Below are 14,825 nucleotides of genomic sequence, written 5' to 3'. Positions count from 1 at the left end.
GTATTTACTAAATCATAGTTGACTTTTCTGTATGTTGTTGTGTCCTGTAACATCACATTGATGGAGGTTTTATAGTCATCGTTGTTCATTATTACCACTTTACCCCCCTTATCTGCCTTCATTATTCTTATATTATTATTGTTCATTAATGTTTTCAAAGTATCTGTCTCCTCTATAGTTAGATTGTTTCTATCATAATTGAGTGTGATATCTCTGAAATCCTTTTCACACAGTCTTTGAAACACTTGTAAGGTGTTCATAAGGGGTGGATTGTAAGTACTTGGATTGCTCACTTTGATCTTGTCATGTGGTCTAGAGCAACATATATCTTCCATGATGTAACTTAAATGTAATTTTCTCAGGAACAGTCTGAAATCCACAAGAAGTTTTCCAAGATTCATGTGGTTGGATGGAATAAATGTGAACCCTTTCTTTAATATGCTGGTGATGTGTTGATTCATTACTAAATTCAAAAGATTTAGTATACCCACTTCATAAGAGTCCACATTTATCTCTGGAGAAATAGTTACCATCTCCGCTTGTTCTTGCCCCTGCCCTTCCCCCGGGACTGGGTGGAGTTGTACCATTTCAAAGTTTTTTTGTTTTTCTCTGATACCCTCTGAAAAGGAGTAGTGTTTGTTTTAGAAGGTATTGCTACTTTCTCCGTATAGTTCATATTTCTATTGCTGTTGATATTGTTTGTATTCCCAGTACTAGTGGTAGGTAGAGCCGGATAATCTTCTTGAATGATTTCACTATTTCCTTTGTCACCTACAACTGTTGTTTTGTTTAAAGTCTTAGTAACGTTTGCTTGACAAATGTCAGCAGAATTATCGATTTCACGAACATTGGGGAAACGCTCCAGAATGAAACAGTAAGTGTACAAAGTGACGATAAACTGACATGTAAAAAGAATATTTTTGAACTTGAAAAATTGACTATCAAATACGTTACGCTAGATTTGGAAGTGATGTATTTAACTGAATGTGTCAACAGAAAGGTAGTGCCGAAGGGACTTAGGACTGCCAAATTTCCAAATTGCGTTTCTCCAGGTGACTCGTTAAGTAAGGAATTGATAGACTAGTATAACGAAACAGGAATAAAGATGATGAACATTTTAAGAAATCATTACATTAATGAAATAGAGGCCCTAGACATCAAAATAAGATCTTTAGATGAAAAAATACGTGACTATACAAGTTTCAACACGTTTGAAGATCTTTATAATGGTGTTAAGATAAAAGCGGATAGACAAAGGGCAACCATAATTACAAGAAAACAATCTAAACTGAGGCGAGACATTTAATCTTACAAGACAAACCAGGCATATATAGTCTTGGCAGAGTCTGTGACATCAGTTAAAACGGTACAAAGAAATGAAATCGATAATTCTGCTGACATTTGTCAAGCAAACGTTACTAAGACTTTAAACAAAACAACAGTTGTAGGTGACAAAGGAAATAGTGAAATCATTCAAGAAGATTATCCGGCTCTACCTACCACTAATACTGGGAATACAAACAATATCAACAGCAATAGAAATATGAACTATGCGGAGAAAGTAGCAATACCTTCTGAAACAAACACTACTCCTTTTCAGAGGGTATCAGAGAAAAACAAAAAAACTTTGAAATGGTACAACTCCACCCAGTCCCGGGGGAAGGGCAGGGGCAAGAACAAGCGGAGATGGTAACTATTTCTCCAGAGATAAATGTGGACTCTTATGAAGTGGGTATACTAAATCTTTCGAATTTAGTAATGAATCAACACATCACCAGCATATTAAAGAAAGGGTTCACATTTATTCCATCCAACCACATGAATCTTGGAAAACTTCTTGTGGATTTCAGACTGTTCCTGAGAAAATTAAATTTAAGTTACATCATGGAAGATATATGTTGCTCTAGACCACATGACAAGATCAAAGTGAGCAATCCAAGTACTTACAATCCACCCCTTATGAACACCTTACAAGTGTTTCAAAGACTGTGTGAAAAGGATTTCAGAGATATCACACTCAATTATGATAGAAACAATCTAACTATAGAGGAGACAGATACTTTGAAAACATTAATGAACAATAATAATATAAGAATAATGAAGGCAGATAAGGGGGGTAAAGTGGTAATAATGAACAACGATGACTATAAAACATCCATCAATGTGATGTTACAGGACACGACAACATACAGAAAAGTCAACTATGATTTAGTAAATAAGAAATTTAAAGTTTTAGACACTATTTTGTTTGACATGTTCTCCCAAGGTGAATTCGATCTGAAAGATTATGAATTCATGCACAAAGAGCACCCCAGATTAGCATTATTGTTTGGAATACCCAAAATACAAAGCAGTGAAACAAGACCACCCTTTAGGCCCATCATCTCAGCCAAACAGTCGAAAACAGAAAACATTTCGATTTGGCTAGACAATGTATTGAATCCATTAGTACAGAAGTCTGAGTTTTTCTTAAGAGACTCATGGAGCCTTTTAGAAATATTGAGAAAGATAAACATCACAGAAGAAAATCTTTTCTTCGGAAGTTTGGATGTGAAGAATCTATATACCAGTATAGATCAAGAGGAGGGCATAGAATTCATGAGAGAATACTTAAATAGAAACACATCCTTTTCTAACACCAAGGTCAATTCATTGTGTAGCCTAATGGAGTTAGTTTTGGAAAATAATTTCTTTAAATTTGATAATCACATTTACAAGCAAGAACTGGGGGTAGCGATGGGTTCTAGGGTGGCCCCTTCCTTTGCAAACATTGTGATGGCAAATTGGGAGAAAAAATTTTTAAAGACACATGCTTTGTTTAACAAAGTAATTATGTACCGTAGATACATAGATGACTTACTATTTCTATGGAAAGGAGAATACAAGGAATTTGTAGAACTGGTTGAATTTTTAAACAAAACAACCAAGTTTCTAGAATTCAAAATAGGAGACTTTGGAAAAAAGATCACATTCTTAGATCTGACCTTAGAAATTGAGGATGAGACCAGGACATTTCATAGTGAAATATATAGGAAACCATACTTTGCAAACTGTTATTTACATAAGGACAGTTTACATCCGGAACACATGAAAAGAGGGGTCATCAAAGGTCAGATCATTAGACTTAGTAGGTTGACATCTAAAGACAGTATCTTTGAGAAGGAACTAGTTCTTTTGAGATCACTCTTTATAAACAGAGGCTACAGTAGAGACTATATAGTTAAGATAGAAAATGAGGTTTTACCACTAAGAAAGGGAGTGGCTAAACCAATACTGCTGTCGGAAGATGTATTAGTGGAGATACCCTTAACATGTGTAGAGAAGCTAAATCAAGAAGGACAAGCAAAGGAATTCGTTACGGCTTTCCCACTGCCAATAACAAACGAAATGTGGCACATCAAAACAATTATAGAAAATAATTGGAAGGTAAACATGGGAAACAGAGAACTCATTTCTGTGATAGGACAAAAACCCAAATTCACTTACAAAAAGATAGTGAGTCTTAAAAGTATTCTGGAATCTAGTGGAGATAAGAATGACAGGTACGATAGGCACTGTACCAAGAAGAAAGGCACATTTGGTTGCACGAACTGCAAACAGTGTAGGTACATGAGTAACACCTCTTTTGTGACAATACAACATTTAAATCAAACTTTTTGGGCTAAAGAATACTTTAATTGTAACAGCGAATTTGTAGTATATCTGGCTACATGCGTAACATGCAGAAATTATTATATAGGAAAAACTAAAAGAACTTTGAAACGTAGGGTGTATGAACACACTTTAGCTATTAAAAAGAAAGATAGAAACAATGCTCTAGCGAGACATTCTTTGACATGCAGAGATTTCAAAAAATTCGAATTCTTTATTTTAGACACAGTAAAGAAGGGATTACTGACAGGGGATCTCAATAACATTCTGGAATGCAGAGAAACTTTGTGGCAGCTGATATTTGGAGCTGACACAACACCAGGACTAAACGAAGTAATAAATTTAAAATGTTTCCTGATGTATAGATAAAAAACAAATAATGAAGACATTTCAGTCAATTAATTTTGCAAACTAAAATTTGTAAATACCTAGATTTATAACATCAAGATTTGAGACACAATTTATTATAAGTATGGGAATGTTCAAAGAACAAGATAAATATCATACTGTTCAATTAGTAATGACATCATTTCCTGTGATAACACTATTTAAGTAATACTGATCTGATGTAAATTATTCTGAAGAAGTTCACGACTAATAAAGGTGGATGAAAGCGCTAAAGAAAATCATCAGAAGTGTATTTTTTGCAGCTTGTATGGTGTTTTTTGCCTGGTTCGATATTTCTACAAACAACACCATTCAAAATTAGTTGTAACAGCATGCATCAGTATTCCCATTAACCAAACACACATGAATTCCGAACATTGAGCAGCAAGCATAACACATGCATATTTAGAACAACAGTGGACATTCCAACAGCATGCAGGGTTGACTGGTGGCAACAGGCCATCAGGTTTGGATATGTGAACAGGGCACATGCATCAACGTACATGCAGATATGTATAAACCAACAGGACAAATGTCCATGGGAATTAATTGTGAATACACATACCCAGTTTGGTGTGGAATGGCATAATTTGTGAAAATAGGGTAGGGTGGAGAAATATTACATTAACAACTTAAACTACCTATACATATACTGTACATTCCTAGTAGATGCAGATATATATCCCCTATATGTATTAGTACAGTTTCCTGTATGTAACCTTAGGAATGTTGGTGATGGGGATGTTACTGCTACATTAATATACATTCCATTTTTATTCATATATGTTCATATCTGGCTGTGTTCAGGTAAAGCATCCTGCTACATTTGATTTATAATGGTCTAGACAATTGTGAATGTTCAGCATTTCATACAACCATACTATCTCCATAATGCAAGGGTACAGCAACATATCCAAATTGTTGGACGGACACAGTCCAGGTTCTGTACTTTATTAAAGACATTTCACTCTTTGGTTGTGGCTGTCTCATTCATTTCATTATGTAGTGAATGCAGTATACCTTTATTCCAGACTTATTACAGCTTTCTTGGTAGCTTCAAACTCTCTTTCTCACACTCTCTCACTTATTTTATATTTACATTTCAGGATGGTACTTAATTCTAGGCTTTATTAACATTTATTACTGGGTTACAACAATCCTTTCCAGTTGACTCACTTATTTCATATGGCAGAATTTACAAGGATGTATTTGACACTTGTTTATCCTTTGTTGATTGATTACAACACTCATTTTCAGGCTGAAGCAGTTATCTGATATTACAATACAGGTGGAAACTCTATTTGAGACTTGTTTAATCTTTATTACTGGATTGCAATACTCTTTTCCAGGCTGCATCACTTGTCTAATCTTACAATACTAGCAGAATCTTTCTTCTAGGCTTATTTGACCTTTATTACTGGATTACAACACTGAACTCTTTTACAAGCTGTCCCACTTATATTCTATAGCAATACCAGCAGAATAATTACTAACCTGCCTGGTGGCGCAACCTTGCCAGCCTATCAGCATAGGCTTGCCGATTCGCGGAACGAACACCTGCAGCTGTAATATAAATGAAGGAATATTGTAACATACCTATCCATACTATAGACTAGGATAGCATTTCTTACATACTTAATTACATGGATACTTACTCAGTAGTGGGGCATTGGGCATTTGGCGGGCCTCCTGGATCCATCGGTTCAGTTGGTCCTCCTTACATCGCTTCAGGTCCGCATGGTGGTGACGGACCTGTTCACCAGTCCTCGGAATGCCTGTGGCACTGGTGAGATCATGTGCCAACTGGTTCAACGCCTCTGCCCTGTATGCTCCCCATTGAACCTGGCCCTGCATGAGTTGGCTTTCATGATGATGGACTAGGAGCCAAACCATATATTTTGACTCCTCAACACCCCACTTTTGTGCTCTAAAGCGATTTTCCTCTCCTGTACCTGCCATCCTGACTGCAAATGGGTACCACAATCAGTTATGGTGTGTATTCCCACCAATGGGGCTTATATATGCCGGTTTTCCCACACTTATGTGTGATTGGCCATTTTGGATATTTATCAGCTTACAGCAAACCTGCTTTGTCATGGTTCTATTTTCATTCATTCCTATATGTATGCTACTACTGTATTTCTAAGTACAACTGTCATCGCTTAGTGGTTCAGTACTTTGACTATGGTGCACAGTATCCCGGGTTCGACCCTTGTCATTGTTTTTTATTTTACTTCTGTCTAGTCAGGCTAGGAGGTGTGTCTGTGTAAAAGCGACTTTGCTGCAGCTTGCCCAATATTGCCCGATGGTAAGCTGGTTGGCGCGTTGCGCAGCTCTGTGCAAACGGCTTATGCTGGGTAACACATTATTTACCTATAAGCACTCATATTGAGCTGGGTGAAGTGCTGCTGAGCTACAGGCACTCATATTAAGCTTGTTAAAGCGCTGCTCACCTACGGGCACTCATATTCAGCTTGTTAAAGCGTTGCTAAGCTATGGTCAATTATGATCCTTTTTTTATATATTATGTCGGTTTTGTTCACAAATACATGGGCCATTTCATTACATTTTACTTAAATTATAGTTTTACATATACACATATATATATATATATATATATATATATATATATATATATATATATGTCAGGGGATTGTTTCATGCTTATTTAAATAAAAATGGAGAATGATGTTGTGGGGGCTCAAACCGTGACTACCTCTTCTTTGGCCGACATCTCTACCGCTACGCTATTGCTACTTGGCTTAATTTGCATATGTAGATCTGATATACTTTTCAATGTCTGCCAACTGTGGCTGAGCAAAGGGCATACCCATGCAAACGAGCGCAAATGCGGGCAAACATTTTGGAAATTATAAAAAAAATGAAACTGCTATTTTTACATTTTACACATTTTCAGTAGGGTTTAGTCTGTGGGGATGTGTGGTGTTGTGTTCCTTGACATTTCAGCGGACTCACTTGTGGGTGTTTACTTTTAGGACTCTGACTCTTCTGGGGGCGTGTCCCTTTGCAGTACTCGGCAATCGGACACGCCCCCCTACTTTCCTACACGGACCGTGTTAGACTAGGGTATGATTCAGCATGCCCTCATGAATATGCATGGCATGCTGACGTCATACCATTCAACTGCAGCCTCCGAGTAAGACATATTAAGTCTTACACGGAGGTTTCGTGAATCCGGCCCACAGTAATGAGACACAGGGGTTGGGGAAGAAATGCTTACAATGGATATAAAATCTGCTTTGTTTTATTTGATGCCACAACAACAAACTATTATAGTGGGAATAAAAAACATGTTCTCCATCCAACTGTCAAGTGGAGTTGTCCAGACAGTTAAATCATCACAAAAGTGTGCTGCCAATATAAAGAAAACCTGTTTCCTAAGGTCTACACAAATTTGAAACCTGAACTACAACCTGATGGGGGTTATTAGTATTACAATTACTGAAGGGAAGAAATGATATGAAAATTTCTCTGTTCAGTATTATTTCAACCTCATCCCACCTGTAAAAAAATTGCTAACAGCATGACACCACCACTTTATCAGAAACACATTTTTACTGTGACAGATCAACCAGATTGTTTGATCTGTAGGAATTATGTGGTAACCATTTGAAATGTTGGGACCCTCTAGAGGATGTCACATAATAAGGAGAGTGAATGGCTAAAAGAATGGGCTTACATATATTAAGTCTGAAATGTCATTTCTTAGAATATTTAATTTTCTCTGAGGAATGGCAATCTAAGAGTTGGCATATATAAGCTGGGGATTTGGGTGGCTTGCCCCTCATATGGTTTGGTGCCATTTTAAGGAGAAGAGTGATTTTAGATTTTTTTTTTGTCTTATTTGAACATGGCATTTCAAGTGCTGACATTTCAATAGAGAGCTGAATTATGCAGAGCTATGAGAATCTGTAGTAGGGTACTTAGCTACAGCTTATAGATCTTACACTGTTACAGGCAAGGTCACCTAATGAAACACAACAGAAGGCACTACAATAAAGCACAAGTGGCTACCACACATGACTGAAGAATTCTAGGAGAAGACAACTACCAGATAGTTACATTCAAGGCTATGTTACTTCAACACCTGCTACAATTACTCAACTGACCAGGAATTTATGACATTGAGCAAAATGTCAAAATATCTCACACATTTAATTTAAAACATTGTGTGAGAAAAAGGAGTTCATGCAATTTGATATAAATGGATAAACCACATGCAACATAGTATAGTTAATACTGAATGTTATAATAAATTTTAAGTTAAAAGCTAAAGCAGAGTAACATGCACTACAATATCATTGTATCAATAAGGACATACTTGAGGTATGATGAGTTGTATGGTGGCATCATACATGAGGAGAGATGGAGACACCTCAGCCAGAATGTTGTGGTCCATCTCCAGCATTTAATTCAGCACATAAACAAACTCAAGCACTAATGTCCAAGCCTACTACAAAAGACTATATGAGCACCTATATAGCTGCATGGACTCAGCAATACTTGACAGGACCAAATCACCTTCCTCAAGGAAGAGTAAACCTGTTTGGTGGACAGCAGCAATGAACAGACTCTATAATAAAGGGAAAAAAATGCTGTCCAGGACCAAGAAGGACCAGGTGCCAAGTTGGAAGCAGACTCTCCTTTGTCTTATCAAGCAAATATGGTTACTGGTGAAATCCTCTACGGCTAACTTTGAGTCCAAATTGGCCACATTCACTAAGGACAGTAACAAGGCCTTCTTCACATACATCCGCAATCATAAAGGTAACTCCGAAATCTGCTCTGAATTGGTGGTCAAGAATACTGCATACACAAATGCCATAGATATAGCCAACCTGCTGGCAGACAAGTTCAGTGAAAACAAGCAAGGAAGAAAATGACAGTGATTTTGAATTCGTCTTCCTGTAATAAGACATCTTCTCACAACAAAATCAATGGAACATCATTTTGGAGTTCCATTTAGCTGCATACAGTTTGACTTGTTGCTTGCTGCTTTCCTGCATGTGACAAGCCCCGAATAAGCATTTTTTTATCATCTTTTTGTCTTCCTGCAGTTAACAAGTAGCAAACTCCCAGGATCTCTTTTTGATCAGTGGGTCTACTGGACCACTACATTCTCCCCAAGACTAATTTGTACCCATTCATGGAGCCACTGAGGAGATAAAAGGACCCTGGTGCAGCATCACACTGCTGCTGGTAGTATTTTTTCCTCTAGGGCCAATAGTTTCTGCTACTTTTGCTCACACTTGTGCAGTCTTACAGGATGGATGTAATGGAGCATGTCTGAATATTGTTCCACCTCTCAGCTGACTCAGCCATTGCCCTTGCCTCCCACTGGCACTACCCTTATCTTGCATCTCCAGACTTCACTGGAAATGTAGAAGGACGTACGTGGCCAGCTACACATCCTACTACCCTGGAATGTGCATGCCTATCCTCCTATGACAAACAAAGCAAATGCCCATGCCATTAAACAAACCAAGGTCCCTTGGTCATTAGAAGAGTGTTATTCTTTTACACAGAGCTCTGGTCAGAAACATTTTTTGTGACTGAAACAATGTGTTGTATTCTTCATATATATACCAGCACAAAAATTAATGCTGCCTTGGCCCACATACGCATTCAGGTTGAGACAACCCAGTCTCATAATTAGCAGAAAGGTAATGGATGTCCCAGGTGCAACCTGTCAAGGGTTGTGATCATCAAATTTCAGAAGAAGACAGGAGCTCCCTCACACGTCCCTTGAGGTTGAAGACAAAAGTTTTCTTTTCCCTCCTTGTCTTCAATTCGGTTTGAGTTAGGAGGGGCGCATGCTTGGGAGTCTGTATAGGGTGTCTCATGAGCTACTTATGGTTCTAGAGCAGGCCTTTATGGCATTTTTTTTAATATATAGTGTGAACATATACCATACAAATCATGGAGGAAAGCATGACATTGGTGTCAATTTGAAAATTTGTTTAATAAATATGTAGTGAAATGTTAATCTTTTGAAATTTCACCTTCATAATTCACTCATATTGTTTAACTTTAAAGGTTTTAACACAGTCCTATTGTAAATAATAAAAAAATAACAATAATAATAATAATAATAATGAAGGTTGAAGTAGTTTTAACTAGTCTTAACTCATGATGCAGAATTAGCTTTTTCCCCACCTTGGTTACATGATGCAGGATTTGTTTTTTTCCCACTTTGGTAGGCAGCTATCCTAGATTTGTCTGTTAAGTTTAAAAAAGTCAACCAAGCAGACCCTTTGAAAAATATCTTAGAATGTAACAATATTAAATTAAATCAGGTGGAACAATGAATCACCAAATCTACGTCCTCAAATCCTTTTGTTCAGACATTTCTGCAATGTTGTAATGTCTGCACTATTTTCCCTTTCAGAAATACTTATATACCTTTTTTCATCTTTCAAAAGTTGCAGTTATGCATTTGTTTTCACCTGCAGTAGTAGCTTTTTAACTGAAGGTGCCTTCTAATTAATCCTAGAGATGGTCCAGTTTATGCACTCTATATATAAAAAGCATTTCCTTTCCATAGTTAATGCCACAAGAAAATAATGTGTGTTGCTATTTTTTTGTAATTACTTTGTTGTTCTAGTTACCGTTACTACTGTTTTGAAGATTAAAAGCATTGCCAAGAGGAAACCATGTTAGTTCGGAGTATAAGGCTTCTATACCCAGACTGTTTGCTGTTGAATGGTATCAGCTTTCAGCCAGATATGTGCAGAAGCTAAGAAGCAGAATAGGAGACTGGCATAAATAGCTGAACAACACTGAAGAAAAGCTAAAAACAATTATGGAACTGTATAGGGAAGTTAAAATGGAGACGACTGGCTAGGTTTCAAAGCACAGAGAAATAAACACTGACTATAAATTAGAAGACTAGAGTTATACTAGCTGCTCAGGAGTTAGAGGAGCCAGGCAATGGGGCAAGAGTACATACTTCTCAACCTCTTAGAGCAAGAAATCTGGACAAAGCCATGAGTGGGACAAAGTCCCAAAACAGGGATAATTTTTAAATATTGTTTTTACAAACTTAGAAAGTTGATAGAATAATAGGTGTTGCATTTGCATGAATGTTCTGAAGAGTACGAAGTCTAAAATTCATATGTCTGTCATTATTTTCTAACTTTGGTCTTTAATGATTTGCCACTAACTTGCCATAAAATCACAGTTTTATGAAAAACAGACCAAAAATCTAAGGCAAAAATCTGTATATTCTGCGAAAATCTGCACAGTTGAGAGGTATGAGTAAATGGCATTCACTAGTGCCCCATTATGGGGGAAGGTACCCCTGGTTCCATGTACAGTGTGACATGTTCCATTAGAAGCTACCTAGCTGGAGGCATGCTGCCATTTTAGTGGCACATGAGCTGAGGGTTTATCACTTTCCCCATATTCCAAAATCCCTGCTGCTTGACAAATACTTGATTCTCCCCTCCAAGTTCTTGCCTCTCTTATAGGGAAAATGGCAGTTTAAGAGTTTGCATATCACAGAATCCCTCTTCCACTGCTGAGAGAGGGCTTATCTACAAGGCTGAAATGAATTGAGCTGGGCCATGTCTCTCATAAGGGAAATGGGGGGAGGGTCCCAAAATAAGTAGCTACAAAAAAAAAAAAAAAAAAAAACAGGTAAAGATCAGAAGCCAAATGTTCTTATAAAGGACTTTGCTGTATCTAACTGGAATTGTACTCAACATGAGAACCATTTAAGGATGAACCAGAAGGGAGTGTCTGAAGCAGCACCCAGATTCCTACCAGTAATAGATGGTTGGGAGAAAGTGGAGTTTTACCAGGAGACAAAAGCACCCTCTTTTTAGGTCTTTTGAGTAGATGTCCTTTGATACTCTATACCTCAATGTTTGACTTTTGTATGAACTGTTAATTTAACGTATTCCATACTGTATGTATCATCTCTTTGTATTTATGCAATGAAAGCTCTCATAACATGAAACAAATGTCCCATGTAATTTCCTGTTATTCTATGTATGTGTTGTCTGGAGCTTATCTGTGCTGAAAATGGACCTGTGCCCAGTCGGACTTTCCCGGTTAACAAATGTAAAATAAAATAAAATAAATAAATAAATGCACAAAAGTAAAATCCTTCATATGATTTTATCATTGTCAAGGGTCTCAGCTACATCAAGAATAATACTGTGCTGCCTAATAAACCAAAGAGACCAACAGTGACGATTGTGTTCTTGTCCTTACAACTGACCATGACAAGCAAATAGTAATAGCTGGCCTAGCTTCCTTAAAAATAAGTGTTTGTTCTCTTTCTGAACCGGTGCTGAAAGACATTGGGAATAATTTAATAATCCTTACACAAAGTGAATTTCCTTGTAGGAATAGTGGTAAGGCTCAAACATGGAACATGGCTGCCAAGTGATCCAGGAAACAAGACTCGGGGCATGCACGAGCATCCCGACACTGTTTAGACATGGAAGTGTCCACAGAATGCAAATCACCTCATCTGCTGATAAAAAAACATGCAAATGAGGTGATTTTCTGATCCAGGAAGCATAAAGGCACCCTTACAGGTGCCGCGTAAGGCATAAAAATGTACACAGTTACTAACCATGTACCGGAGGATAACATTTAATCAGGGGCTGCAAGAGCCCAAATAAAGGGTTGTATAATGTGTAGTAGCCATACAAATGTCCAAAACTATGGCCAGTGATGTAAAAAAAAGCATTGCAATATATACAAAAATAAAACTTTTTTTTAATCACATATGCCACGTTTAAGCGGCATGCAGCAACCTCAAACATGCTGTTTTTGCAAAAAAAATAAAAAATTAAAATTGTAAAATATAATATTTAAAGCTATATTGAATTTTACCATTATAGTGGCCAGCATGCAGAGTCATACACTGCCAAGTTGTAGTGGTTGGTAAAGACATACCCTGGGATTCAATAAACTCTGTGCAAGAATAGCTCTATTCTTGCATGGAGTGGTTTGTGTCCATATAGCACAGCAGCGTGCCTTGCATATTCATGAAGGCACACTGCTGTTCAACCTACACAGACATGAACCATGAACGAGTGCAGGGGGTGTGTTCAAGTAGTGCATGGACATTGAACACACCCCCTGCACTCAGAAAGTTTTGTACGGCACTTTCTAATAGGATCAGGCATAATATTAGAGAATTACTCTAATATTATGCCAGTATTTCAGTGTCTGCGGACACTGAAATTAAATAAATGATCATTTCAGTGCCTGTGGACACTGAAATACACATGGCATCAGGAAAGCAATGCAGGGGGTGTGTAACATTTTCTATGACACACCCACTGCATTGTAAAAGTGCCGTATGACACCTCCACAACCTGCTAAAGCAGGAAATGTGTCTAAATGTACAAATAATGGGGAGGTTAATCCCTCAAAATGGACACATAAAGATTATTGCCCTCACAAACTTAGAAAGTTGATAGAAAACAGGTCATGCATTAGCATGAATTACCGAAGGATAGAGGTCTGAAAGCAAATGTATACCAATATTCCCTGACAGCTATCCATGTGGACAAAGGCACAAACAATGGGGGAAAAGCAATGAAATAGGGACACCTCTGAACAATTGCCCTCACACACTTAGAAAGTTGATAAAAACAGAATATGTATTAGCAGGAATCTCCGAAGGATAGAACCTGAAAGCCAAATGTATGCCATTATTTCCTGATTGCAGTCCTCAATGACTTGTCAGAACACCACAATATTTACTTAAATAACATAATAATATTATAATTTTTTTTCTAGGCTAAGGAATGTTTAAGAGTAGCTAAGTGGGTGTGCGCATTATGGCCCTCCACGTACCATAGCTTAAACATCCCATAGAAGATAAATACAATATACAGGTAAAATTTCCAAGCTGAAATAGTGTAGTGGTTTGAGTCCCTGCTTTACATGCAAGTGTTCATCATTTGAGTACCAAGACAGGCAACTTTTTTTATATGGGAAAGTAGTGATAAAATTATTTTTGTAAACTTAAATTATGTAGCAACTGTTTTTTGTCAACCAGGGTAATGTAGCTGGTGTACAATGTTAGTGTGAGTGCATATAACATGTGAAACCACCCATGTACACACGTGTCCATGCAAGTTTAGTCACACCCCTTGAAAATGTAAGGAAAGCACATAGAGGGATATCATGTAAAGTATATCATATAAACTTAATACATGAAATCAGTCCTCTGATATATTTAAAAAAATAAAAGTGAGCAATGGTTAGCAATGGTCAGCGATGCTTAGCAGGTGTAACCATTGCTAAGACGTAAATGCTAAGCAGCAGGTAGCTCAGCTAAGTGGATTTGCGCACAGTTAAACACTGCTCAACAACTTCCCCTTTAAGCAGTGTTAAAACTGACTTAGCAGATTTGCGCACTGCTTCGCAAAGCTTAACCATTTCAAAATGGTCCAATGTCAACAAAGGGTGAGAATATTGCACTATTTAAATGGTGCAGGAGGGAATACAGCCATAATCTGTTATAGTCCATCCATGCAGATACAATGGCTGGTGTAGGAGAGGGAGTGCGCTTTCTGGTGCAATGTTGGAGCATTCGGGAGTCAAGGATCATGGCTGGACTCCTAGTTATAAACCATGAGGAGAGACTGCTGCAGGGCCAATACCAGGGCTCCCAATACAAAGTGGAGGCATGGGACCATCTTGCATGTGAACTCACCAGTGCTACTGGCATCCCCCAGACTGGTTAACAGGTACGGCACCACTATGCCAACCTAAAGTGTAGGAAAACAGCACTCTTG

This window comes from Protopterus annectens, chromosome 7.part0, assembly GCF_019279795.1.
Source record: "Protopterus annectens isolate FY-2018-M chromosome 7.part0, PAN1.0, whole genome shotgun sequence".
Taxonomy (NCBI): Eukaryota; Metazoa; Chordata; order Ceratodontiformes; family Protopteridae; genus Protopterus; species Protopterus annectens.
The sequence above is the reverse complement of the archived record's forward strand: the minus strand, read 5'-3'. Positions refer to the sequence as shown.